Below are 12,187 nucleotides of genomic sequence, written 5' to 3' on the forward strand. Positions count from 1 at the left end.
AGGGTTATGAGAGACAACACCCCTGCACCACTAGTTATCAACCGAAGTTGAAGTCACATAAATCACACTGTCCCGGAGCACACAGAAAATTCCAATGCAATTGCAAATTATAAGTCCAAGTTACAACTCCAATGTAGTGGTGTTATGCCATATAGCTTTTATTCCAAAAGAAGTCCACTCCTTGCGCCAACGCGTTTCGCCTAGGTTCAAGACACCAATGGCTTTGTCAAGGCTTCACTAATTCAGGAAAACTTCTTATTAAAACTTCCTCCAATATTGTCGATATGTCCTTTTTCAAAATCGGGGTTATTTTAAAGCTTCCGTTTTGGCCTGGCAGCTTAATCATGTATGTCGAGGCTGCATGCCTCCATTAATCATAATTTGCGAAGAGTTTTCCCAAAATTATTCCGTATTAAATGACACAGGCTAGTTGTATATCCGAATCCCGTGTAAGTAGAGCTCCGTTGATAGAATCTGGCGTCCTGCCTGTGTACAGGCAAGCGTCATCACAGATAATGGGGTTCAGTTTACTGCTGAGGCGTTTGAGAATTTCCTAGAGTGCAACAGCATCAAACATTGTACCACCTAACTCTATCATCCTGCCGGAAACTGTAGTGAAATTCAATAGAGTGATCAAAGGAGCAATACAGTTAGCTAAAATTAATTGCTTGGAGTGGGAAATGTAATTGTTCAATACTATATGGGAGTTCAAGATTGCACCATGTTCCACAACGGGACATAGTCATTTTGAATTAATGAGAGGCAGGACTGCATTTTCTAAGGATAATATTGGTTGGATGCCTAAAATTAAAACGGTAGTGTGAGACCCTGAAGTTGTAAAGTCAAGGATTGTTAAAGCTAAACAAATGTACAAGAAGTATTATGATGCCAAGCATGGATGTTAACCCACCAATTTGTGAGGGGGTATATTGCAAAGGTGAAAAAATGTGGGGAGCTGAAAAGTGATAAGAGACAATTTGCGAGAGCTCATGAGGTTGAAAAAATGTTTTGTAACGTAGCTTTATTGAGCAATGATAAGGTACAACATGAGTTCTTCATCCATATGTAACAAGCAATGGGTTCAAAAAGGCGAGGAAAGAATAGGAACCGTTGATTGGTTGTCTGATGAGGGAGGAAGTTCAATGCCTGGAAGAGAACATCATACTCTAAATTCTGGGAGCTTGTCTCCTCATGTATTAAAGAATAATCTTGAAGGGGACAAAACAGAAAGGTTTGGAAGAGTGATGAAGAAATTAGTTAAACCAAACGATTACATATGTGATTAGGAAGTGATATGTCAAAATGTATATAGAAACCAGTTAGGCTAAAAGATTACATATGTGAATAGGAAGTGTTATGTCAAAATGTATATATTTTTGCACATTTATGGTTTTCCTGTTTTGTATTATTTAAATCAATCAATCAATCAAAGACATTTATAGAGCGCACTACCTACCCGTAGGGTCTCGAGGCGCTTGGGAGGGGGGGTGCCGCTAATGCTCGAACAGCCAGGTCTTGAGTTTCTTCCTGAAGGAGAGGTGGTCTTGGGTCAGGCGCAGGTCGGCCGGGAGGGAGTTCCAGGTCTTGGCGGCCAGGTAGGAGAAGGACCTTCCTCCTGTGGTGGCTCTGCGGATGCGTGGGACGGCGGCGAGGGCGTGGCTGGCAGATCGGAGGTGGCGTTTGGGAGCGTAGAAGTTGATGCGGTTGTTGAGGTAGCTCGGGCCTTGATCGTGGAGAGCTTTGTGTGCGTGGGTAAGGAGGCGGAAGGTGATTCTCTTGTTGACCGGGAGCCAGTGTAGGTCTCTTAGGTGTCGGAGATGTGGCTGTGTCGTGGGATGTCGAGGATGAGTCTAGCCGAGGCGTTCTGGATGCGCTGGAGCCTCTTCTGGATCTTGGCGGTGGTTCCGGCGTAGAGTGCGTTGCCGTAGTCCAGTCGGCTGGTGACGAGGGCCTGGGTGACGGTCTTCCTGGTCTCTGTGGGGATCCACCAGAAGATCTTCCGCAGCATGCGCAGGATGTTGAAGCACGACGAGGAGACGGCATTGACTTGCCTGGTCATGGAGAGGGAGGAGTCCAGGATGAAGCCCAGGTTGCGTACGTAAAGGGGAAGATGTGTGGTGAACATAAAATTGCACCATATCATGACGTTTGTCATGGCAGGGTTGGAATGTGGCAAGGTGACGCAGCGCTTGGGGTGGAATGCAAGTTTGTTATGATAGCCGGTGAGAGAAGGAAGCATCTGTAATGTAGTTCCAGGAATACAGAATAAAGCTCAACTAAGACATATGTGTGAGCGGTGATTCTTTACTGAAGTTGCTTGATGTCAGTAATGCGTATGTGTGGAAAGGAAGAACTGGTGAAAAACTCATTCCTTGCCTGTCGGAATATGGAGTTGGAGTAATGGGACAAAGATACACAGTGCCCACACGTTGATTCTTGTAGCATGATATGACAATATATATACTTATGTGTCATCTAAAAAATATAGAAGATTCCCAAAGAAACGGGCATGATACCAGAAAGCAAGGAGTGTATACAGCATTGAGTACTTGCTGCAAGATACACTGCTTCCTTTCTTCAAGGCAGTCACTGAAAATAACATTCATAGTCAGTGCACATTATTTGTGCTATAGTGTGTACATACATTCAGGTGTTTTCTTGAAATGCATGAATTATCACCATTACATAACTCAAAATACATACTGAATGTTCTTGCTGCTGGTAAATACGGCAACCCTACAGCTTCTAAGTAGTAAGTAGAATGAGTTGGATCAAACATGAGCTTTCATCAGTACAACAGAATACAGCGTCCAACTACCATCTCAACCTGATCAGAATAACTGTTGTACATTCCAACCCTTTGTATTCCATCGTTCCATCCCTTTGTGCAGAACTGTGCATGAGACAACTATGCAATACTTCTCCACCCTTAACACAAAGTAGGACGTACACAACACTAAAAAAATAACAGTGTCCTTTAAGGGAGTGTTGATCAAAGATAGTAAACACACGTTGAATTATGCATTACGCTGGAATAGAAAAATATAGACACATTATTCTGTAACAAATCCTTCAATTTCTCTGGTCCTATTAACATCCTGTCACTCCTGGTAATTTTCCTAGGAAAGACTGAACTATGGTCAAAAACTCCATGGTAACTCTCCGGTCGGGGCAGAAAATTGGTGATGTTCACACTAGAACTAGGCACAACAGGTACTTGGTTGAAATCGGAATTGTCCTCGGCTAAACTCGAGCCAGGCTCAACAGGTACACTCTCACTCTCATTTCTCACTGCCTGATTGTTCCACATCAAGGAATTACTAAAAGAACCAGATGTTCCACACTCTTCCATTCACAAACAAATCCTACTGCATTTAGCCAACTTGCTAAAGTGCCACACTTTACCATCACCTAACTCTGCAACATTTGGGATAAGTTTGATCACACAAAGTGATTTGCTGGATTACCAATTCCTTTTATGGTTTTATAGGTTTTCTAACTCAAACCCAGTCCCCTAACTCCAATTCAACATTCCTCACTACATGTTTGAGATCATAATATTACTTGTAGACCCTGTGCACTTTTTCAATGTTGCTACTGACTACAGCAGATGACCTCTTCTTCTTCTGATCACCTAACATCCAAGCAGTATTATCTTTAGTAAAAGGTTCATTATTCCTAAGTACCTTAAAAGTACCTTGTAACTAGAGAAAGAGGGTGTGATCTTGTAAGCTCAAACCAATTTTCTAAACTCCACATTCCAACTTACACCTCTACTAATCACAGTTTGAACACTACCCATGATCACTCTATCGAATCGCTCGACAGCTTCATTGTTTGGTGGATGCTATGCCTGGCCTTAATGCCATTTCTAGGTAAAAGAATTCTTCATGCAACCAAACACAAACTGTGGGCCATTGTCACTCGACAATACCTTCGGAATTCATTCTCTAAGGAAAAACTTCTCCAAGAAGGACGCAACAGCTTTCAACTCCACCTTAGTAAAAATGTCCACCTCCTGCCAGTTGAAAAACATATCAATTAGCACCAACATACACTTGGGAGTACCATATATATCTAAAATTGGTCCTAAAATGTAAACGAAGAAAAACTGGCATGGGCCATGTGGACACTCAATAGGACAAAGCCTCAATAGCTTTTTACTTTTGTCAGCACTGACACATTGAATGCAGTCTAGAAAAAAACACTCAATAGCGAGGTCTAGCCCAGGCCATCAATAAGAAACTTTCACTCAAGATTTTGATTTAATGACTCCAAGATGACCTTTGTGTATCAAACTAAGAATGTTACTTCTTAAAGAGGTAGATGAAATTATCCTTTCACCTCTTGAGTAATAACTCTGTTCATCAGTAGAGAACTCACTCTTCACCATCCAAAACCTTTTACAATCCTCATCCCGCACACATTATGTTGGTCATCTGACTTGAATATATTCCTTAATCTTATTCAAGATAGGGTCACAGTTGTAATATGCATGCCACTCTTCTTCCAAGATCACACGTGGGCTCACACTGTCCACAGAAACCATACAATACTCATCCCATTCAGTCTACACTGAGTCTTCCGTATGCATCAGAGACCAGCTAAGGAAGTCTGCAAACGTATTCTGTGTTCCCAGAAGATATTCAACCACTTAGCTACAGTCAAGCAGTATCAATGTCCCTGTAGCAATACATGGAGTGGCCTTCAATGTCCAGGAAGGAGTGAGAAACTTGGTAAGTGGTTTTATAATCTGTGTGCATTATAAATTCTGAACCCCGCATATTATGCCTCAATTTCTCCTTCGCCCATACAACCGGAAACATTTCCTGCTCAAGCACAGAAAACTTCTCTTATGAAGGTGATAGCAAGCATGAAGCAAAGAATAAAGTACATTCAAACCCTTTCTGGTCATTTGTGAAAGCATAGGTCGCACACCCTTCCCAAATGCATCAATCATGATCAATGAGCGAGCTGCAAGGGAATAGCTTGGCAAATGTCATCCTTAATAGACTCAAATTAATTTTGGAAGCTCTTGACCCAATAGAATTCCTAATTGTGCTTAAGAAATTATCTTAAACTGTATTTCTTACAAGCTAGTTCTTCACAATCTTAGAGTAGAACTTAGCCAACACTAGGAAGAGTCATATTTCTTCTTTACAAGTGGCTGGTGGGGCTTCCTTGATAGAAACCAAAATCTCTTTCTTGGGTTTAATGCCTGCCTCGCTAACTTCATGGCCCAGATTTGTGACAAACCTCACCACAAATGTCCACTTCTTTAAATTAGCAATCAATCCCTTTCCTTCAAAATACTCAAAACTTTCTTCAATTTATTATTGTGGTTCACTTGGTTCTTAACTGTCATCGTAAAGGTATCTTATAACCATGTTGTATCAGTCAAATAACTGGCCACTTTGTTCTTACCCATGACACATACATAATCCTGAGAAAAAACAGCTCCCTTTTAATTTTGTAAGAGTTGGAACATTAACTCCTAAAATACCACCACCACAGAGGCCAAACCAAATGGCATTCTTATAAGCCTAAAGCAACCAAATAGAGTTACAAATACTGTTAGATTTTACTAGCCAGCTGCAGAGTCACCTAATGGTATGCTGGGGTCAAATCTACTGCGGAAAACCATTTTACACATTTGGTTTACTCAAGTACCTCATTAATCCTTGGTAAAGAAAACGTGTTAATGACAATATTCCTATTGTGAGATCTCAAATCCACACACAACCATACCTGGTGACTAGCCTTGTGTGCCACAACCAAGTGGGCCAATCATTTGGTGCTTTCCACAGACTCTATAGTACCTTGTCTTAATAATGTTTCCAACTCAGATAGAACTTCCTCTCTGACACTAAATGGGCTATTCCTAATTTTGTGACAAACAAGTGCAGCTCCCTCTTTCAGCAAGATCTTGTGAGAGAATCCCTTAAGTTTCCCAACCACCTCCAAAAACACACTGGAAAACTATTTTTCCATTTGATCTCCAATTCTTGTTTCATCATTGTCGATCATCGTAACCACTTCTCAATTTTGGGATTCAATGTTATACCTAGAACCTTCTGATGTGCCTGAGAATGATCCATCCAACCGACGGATCATACTCAGGCACATACAACTTGCACTTGGCTTGCCTATTTTTGAATACCTATTGCAAGACCCTGTATCCTACTATAGGAATTTCTCGACCAGGGTAACTCACTGGATACACATCCAAGGAAAGTAAGTTCCTTCCCACCAAATCACAAAATGTACTGTCCCACACAGATGTATTCACAATTGCTTAAGATGAACCTGAATCTTCTACTATTTGCATATCCAATCTGTGGGTGAGAGACACACAGCAGAGAGGTGCAGGTGCGACAGAGGCGCGTCACAGTGTTGAAGACAAATAGCCTTGCACAAACATGGGGCACATGGGGAGGCTTGTGCAACATTGCGTCTGCCAATACTCACCTACCGCGGTCCTGAACCTGAAAAAGTAAGTCACACCTTGCTCCTAGCAGTATAAGAATTCCTCTGTAGCAACTCCCAGCCTCCTCTGCAAACTATACATGACCACAGCATCAGCGAAGAGGTACGGCCATGCGAAGAACACTTCTGGAACTGAGGGAAGAAAAACAGCTTACACTAACAAGCAGCTCCAGTGCACATAAGTCCACTTGTAGCTAATACAATGTAGGCAGCACGAGTTGTACCAATAACAAACAAGGGTACGTAGTTATTAGAACAAAGCAAGTAGTGTACTGTAACCCAAACAAATTTACAGTAAAAGAATCAAAATTTTGGATGTCACTGAACAGTTGCCTCCTATCTAAGGAAAGTGATCCTTTATGGAAGAAGAAACCTCACACACATAGTAGTGTCATGCTTAATCATTGGCAACCTGTCCCCACCCTGGTAGGGCAATATTACCAGGCAACACAATTTGGACTAACAGTACAGTGCATGAAACTCCTGTCTTAGCCCGATCAGTACATTCCAATTCTAACTGCATTCCATCTGCACGAGGACAACTTACCACATTTCCACAGCCATGCTACCCCTCCAATGGATTTGCATTGAAGTGTGGGCCCAATTCAAAAACGCCTGCATTACCCACAGGGTGCTGCACTCCTCTTCACTCTCCTATCTAAACAAGAAACAGAAACTCTCTGGTGCAAATGGGGAGTCCAGAAATGCCCAATCTCTGCTCCTGGTGAAGGAGCTAGGTTTTGTACGTGAGAAACTTGCTCGGATGCGATCCTCTCGAATAACATGTAATAATGTAACCAACATGTTTCGTGAAATACTGATAATTTATTTATTTTATTTATTTTATTTTGAAAGTTTTATATAGCGCGAACAAGATCTTTGCAGATATCAGAGCGCTTTACACGGCTGGGAATGCCAGCAAGAGAGTGGGGTTACACATAAGTAGTACAGCACATCAATAATACAAGTATAACAGTTAAATGTGTGCATAGATAGTCAGTAGCATCAATAATACAGGTAAGATACATATTCATAGAGTTCGAACAGCGAGTTAAATGTGTGCGTAGATAGTTAGTAGCGACAATAATTCAGGTGAAATACATAGTCGCGGTGTTACTACAAGTCAAAATGGCTCAAGGTGAAATACATAGTCATAGAGTTCGAGCAAAGTAATACCGGTCAGAGTAGGGTCTTTCCAAATCCAAGCTAATAGGTCAAGTGTATTTGGCCATAAAAATAGCTTTTACTTCTTTCTTAAAAAGTGTGAAGGAGGAGATGAGCCTGGTTTCAGGAGGGAGTGAGTTCCAAATCCTGGGTGCCATTCCTGAGAAAGAGCATTTATAGGTTTTTACCTTCCGGAATCTTCGAGGTTTTAGCAGAAGATTGTCTGTGCCTCTAGTGTTTCTAGAGCCGCCAGAGATTAACAGCTTCTGAGCGAGGTATCCGGGAGAGCTCAGATGTAGAGCCTTGTGTGTCATGCAGGCGATTTTCAAATGTATTCTGGCTTCAAAAGGCAGCCAGTCCAGCGTTTTCAGATCAGGTGTGATGTGCGAGTGTTTTTTTGATCCAGTGATGAGTCTGGCTGCAGCATTTAGAGAGGCTCTTAGGGGTGCAGTGCTGGTTAACGGGAGACCGCAGAGGGCGGTGCTGCCGTATTCAATTAGCGGGATTACTAAAGCTTGTACTGCAGTTTGGAAGTCTTTGGCTGGTAGGAAGGGTTTAAGTTTCCTCAGTGTATTGATTTGGAAGTTCGCTCCCTTAGTGGCCTTGCTGATATGCTGCTGCATGTTAAGGTTGGAGTCGAGGGTTATGCCTAGAGATTTCGCTGAGTCCACTATGATGGGTTGGACATTGAGTGCCGTTAGCTGTTTAAGCCAGGTTTGCGTGATGGGGATCTTCGCGGGAGGTGTGATCAGCAGGAATTCTGTTTTCAGAGCATTGAGTTTGAGATGATTATCAGCAAGCCAGGATTGGGTGCTTCTAATCGTAGAGTTCAGTAGTAAAATGTCTTTGGGGGATTGTAATTTGAGATATAGTTGCATTACACTACATTTTACATCATCTAGGGGAAGCTTTTCAATGTGCTTTACTAACAAGTACTCTGAGTGGCTTAAAATGGCTGCCAAAAACATGGGAATCTTCTGCGCATGCGTCTACTGCATCTAACTAGTATGACATCTTTCGCTTTGGTGGGAATTCTTTGCAGCTGCGCAGTAGTATTCAAGATGGCCGCTTGATCCTCACCTGCTAATGCACATGCTGTGCTTAAACTAACACCTAGCTCGTCTTACTAAACTGCTAATGCAATAGTTAAAATAAATTAAAGGGATTAGAGTAGGAATAAGTGGTATACAGTGGATTAATTTATTTTCGGATTCAAACATGATTTTTTTTTACTTTGTTATTAGTTCGTATTTGGACCTGGAGGGTGACTGAAATCTCCATGTTGCCTGGTTACGGGAAAGCGCACTGGTCTTTGTCAAACTCCGTGCTGTGACATTGAAACCCAGCCAAGGACACTTTTACCAGAGAAGCGCCTGGGAAAACCACCTCTTGACCCGTAGAGGGGAAGTAGAAGAAGTCAAAATTTGCATACAATGTATTGATCCTAATGTGAAATGCGGGAAGGAAATAAAGCTTGGAAAAGTAATTAAGGGGAGGGAACATAGAACAATAAGTTTAAGAAATGACATTACATTAGTATGGTGTGATTACCACTCCCAATCCTATTGTCCAATCAGAAGTAGGGGAGTCAGGAATATTGAAACATTGGGGGTGGTACATACACTTAGAATAGTATAACTATGGTAGGCAGTCAGTCAGATTGTCAGACTTGTCACGGACCTGTCACCGACTCATCACTGCAGCAGAAGACGGCGGATGCCATGGCGGTCAGAGACGCTGCTCGAGCACACTTATAGAAGAATCGAGAAAGGAGAGATCGCTGAAGAAGACAAACGTATCCATTTAGAAGGGGGAAGAATTGAGAGCAGTACCAGAAAGGGGTGCAACGCTGGCATTGCACTTAGAAGAGGTCACCTGTCTGTGGAAAATTAATTTGTACTGATAAACATTGTCTGGGCCATCTTGCCTGTTTCCCAATGCCACACTTTTGTCGTACACGGCAGCCATTTTAGATGCCTTGGTCAGGCCCACTCTCTGCACGCCGCCGATCCCCAGCGCGGCTCCCCACCCTCGTAAGCTTCTCCCCCACGCACTGGCCACCCACTCTCTCTCTCTCTCCCTCATGCATGGGCCATAAAACCTCTCCATCTGCGCTGCTCTTCCCTGGGAATCACACCCCATGCCTGCCCGACACCTCCCTTTCTTCCTATTCACTATCGCACCCTCTGACATCCCTCTTCCTCTGTGTCCGATTGTCCAGGCCGGTCCCAGGCTATCACCTAGCCCTGTGGATGCAGTTTATGACCCCAACTGTAAAGGATCGCCCCTCTTCAAAGGGGTTACAGTAGATCAAGGCCCCCACCCAATGAGATCCGTCACACCGCACGCATTCCGGGAATCGGCGGAATGCCCTGCTGTTCCTGTCATCTGATGACGAGCCTGTATTATGATTGGGGAGGGGATTCTCACTGTAAGGGTGTGTGGGAACGGATCCGAAGCAGAAGATTCCAGGGATGTTCTTCAAACTTAGTACCTTTATTATAATAAAGAATGTCTTCCTGCCATAAATGCGTGTATATGAGGCCAGGCCTCAGAGATGCAGTTAGAGCACCTCGAGAAGATTCCCTGATGGTCTGATCTGATATGTTCTCCTCCGGAGAGAATAAACCTTTGTTTCCTGCCTTCCGGTCTCCAGCGCCTGCCTCTTCATTGATTCATACTCTGTGGGATAAGAGGCGACATCGCCGGGCAATACTTAAGGTCATTTCATTCGTTGATTGCCTTCCTGCTTTACAATTGGCGTCCCAAGCGTGGGGCCCATCAGCGACACGTGGATCCAGTGGGAGAGGTCCTGACGACAGAGTGAACGACTGCAGCGATCGGGAGAGCTCCTGTCCGATAGACCCTCGTCTGACAGCCGATCATCTGAACTTCACTGGTTCCGAACCGACCTCTCTCGAGTGTTCTACGGTCCTGACTGGGAACCATCAGGAGTGCCGCGGCAATATCGGAGATTGGAGGACAGTCGGGCGCTGGACGCGGAAGACGAGAAACAGCCCATGCCGTCCGGGTAAGGTCGTGTAAAAACGACAAATTGTGAAACGATGATGGTTCTTTGAGACATTCGCTGCTTACAAACGGGGAAAAGTACAAACACTCTATCTTCCTTTGTGGACAGTGAAGGGTGGGTAACGCGGACCTTTGTCCCACTTTGTAATCTGTCGTGCCTATCTTTTCTCCCCACTGTTTGTTTGATTGATTGATTGTCAGGGTAGCTCCCTTTTATTTGATTGTCAGAGCAGCTCCTTTTTGAGGCATTCCCTGTCCACAAACGGTGAGGGATGGAAAGAGTCTCTCTCCCTTTGCAGATAGTGAAGGATAGGTAACGCGGACCTTTGTCCCCCTTTGTAATCTGTCATGCCTATCTTCTCCCCACTGAGTGGTAGCTGGTTCTGCCCGGACCGTTTGTTAGAGGTGGATCATCCAGTCCCACTGGAAAGCACCCCTAACAAGGACATGTTCACAAAACATGGACTAGTCGCTATAGCATATAGCTAATTATGGCACAGGTATACGAAGAAGGAACCCCCAGAGTCAGTGGCCACTGATAGGATCCTTTAAAGAAAGCAAACTAGATGCACTAGATGAAGTTCTAAAAACTCGTAGAACGACACCGACCATGCTAGACAGCGTTGGCCTGTGGCGCAAAGAAGCTGTACAGCGAAAGAAGAAAGAGGAAGCTAGGTTAGACAAGGAGCTACGTAAAGCAGCCCACCTAGCCGCAAAGAAACTAGAGGAAGAAATAAAGGAGAGAGAGGAAGCTAAGCGGAAACGAGAAACCGAAACATCGAGTCAGTGTCCTGTTAGAACACCCTCTGCGCTCTACGCCGAATTACCCTTGAAACAGCGAGCCAGCGATGATCTCTTATTAGGTCCTCCGATCATCTACATGCCCCCTCCATATGCCCCTTCCCAACCTTCAGCGCAACACTCGCTGCCCCCAAGCACAGGCGAGAGTAGCGCCAGGGCCTCGGCCCCCATGGCCTCCGCGCCGGCCGAACCCCTCGCACCAGATACAAAACAAGCAGCAATGTTAGATGACCATGAGGCCCGAAAGAAAGAACCCACGAGAACGAACAGGTTGGGCAAAGATGAGCGAGCGGGGGTTGACAAGGTAGTCAGGACACTAGTAGAACGAAAGGAGAGTGAGGAACACATCATGGATATATTCAACTCATATGCGGGAAGCCACAGACGACACTTTGTCGTACGATTGTGTTATCATGTCCTAAATGCTTATGAGGACCGATATCGAGATAAAGGTCCCGAGAGCCTAACGACTCTGTATAGAAAGGTTGATATCAGGGATGAGGGCGAGTGTGACGTGACAGACCTCCTTGCGCGTACACTTGAGGTTTTCCGCCACCTCACTGAATCAGAGGTGGAAGCTAAACCTACGACACCTGTAGCGACCGAACCACGAATAGAACAACCTAGCAACATGATGCCGATAAGAGAGGCTGCCCCCTACTGGGTTCCCCCACGAGGTCAGGGAACACACGATGATATTAACCAC

This window comes from Lissotriton vulgaris, chromosome 8 (genome assembly GCF_964263255.1).
Source record: "Lissotriton vulgaris chromosome 8, aLisVul1.2, whole genome shotgun sequence".
NCBI lineage: Eukaryota > Metazoa > Chordata > Amphibia > Caudata > Salamandridae > Lissotriton > Lissotriton vulgaris.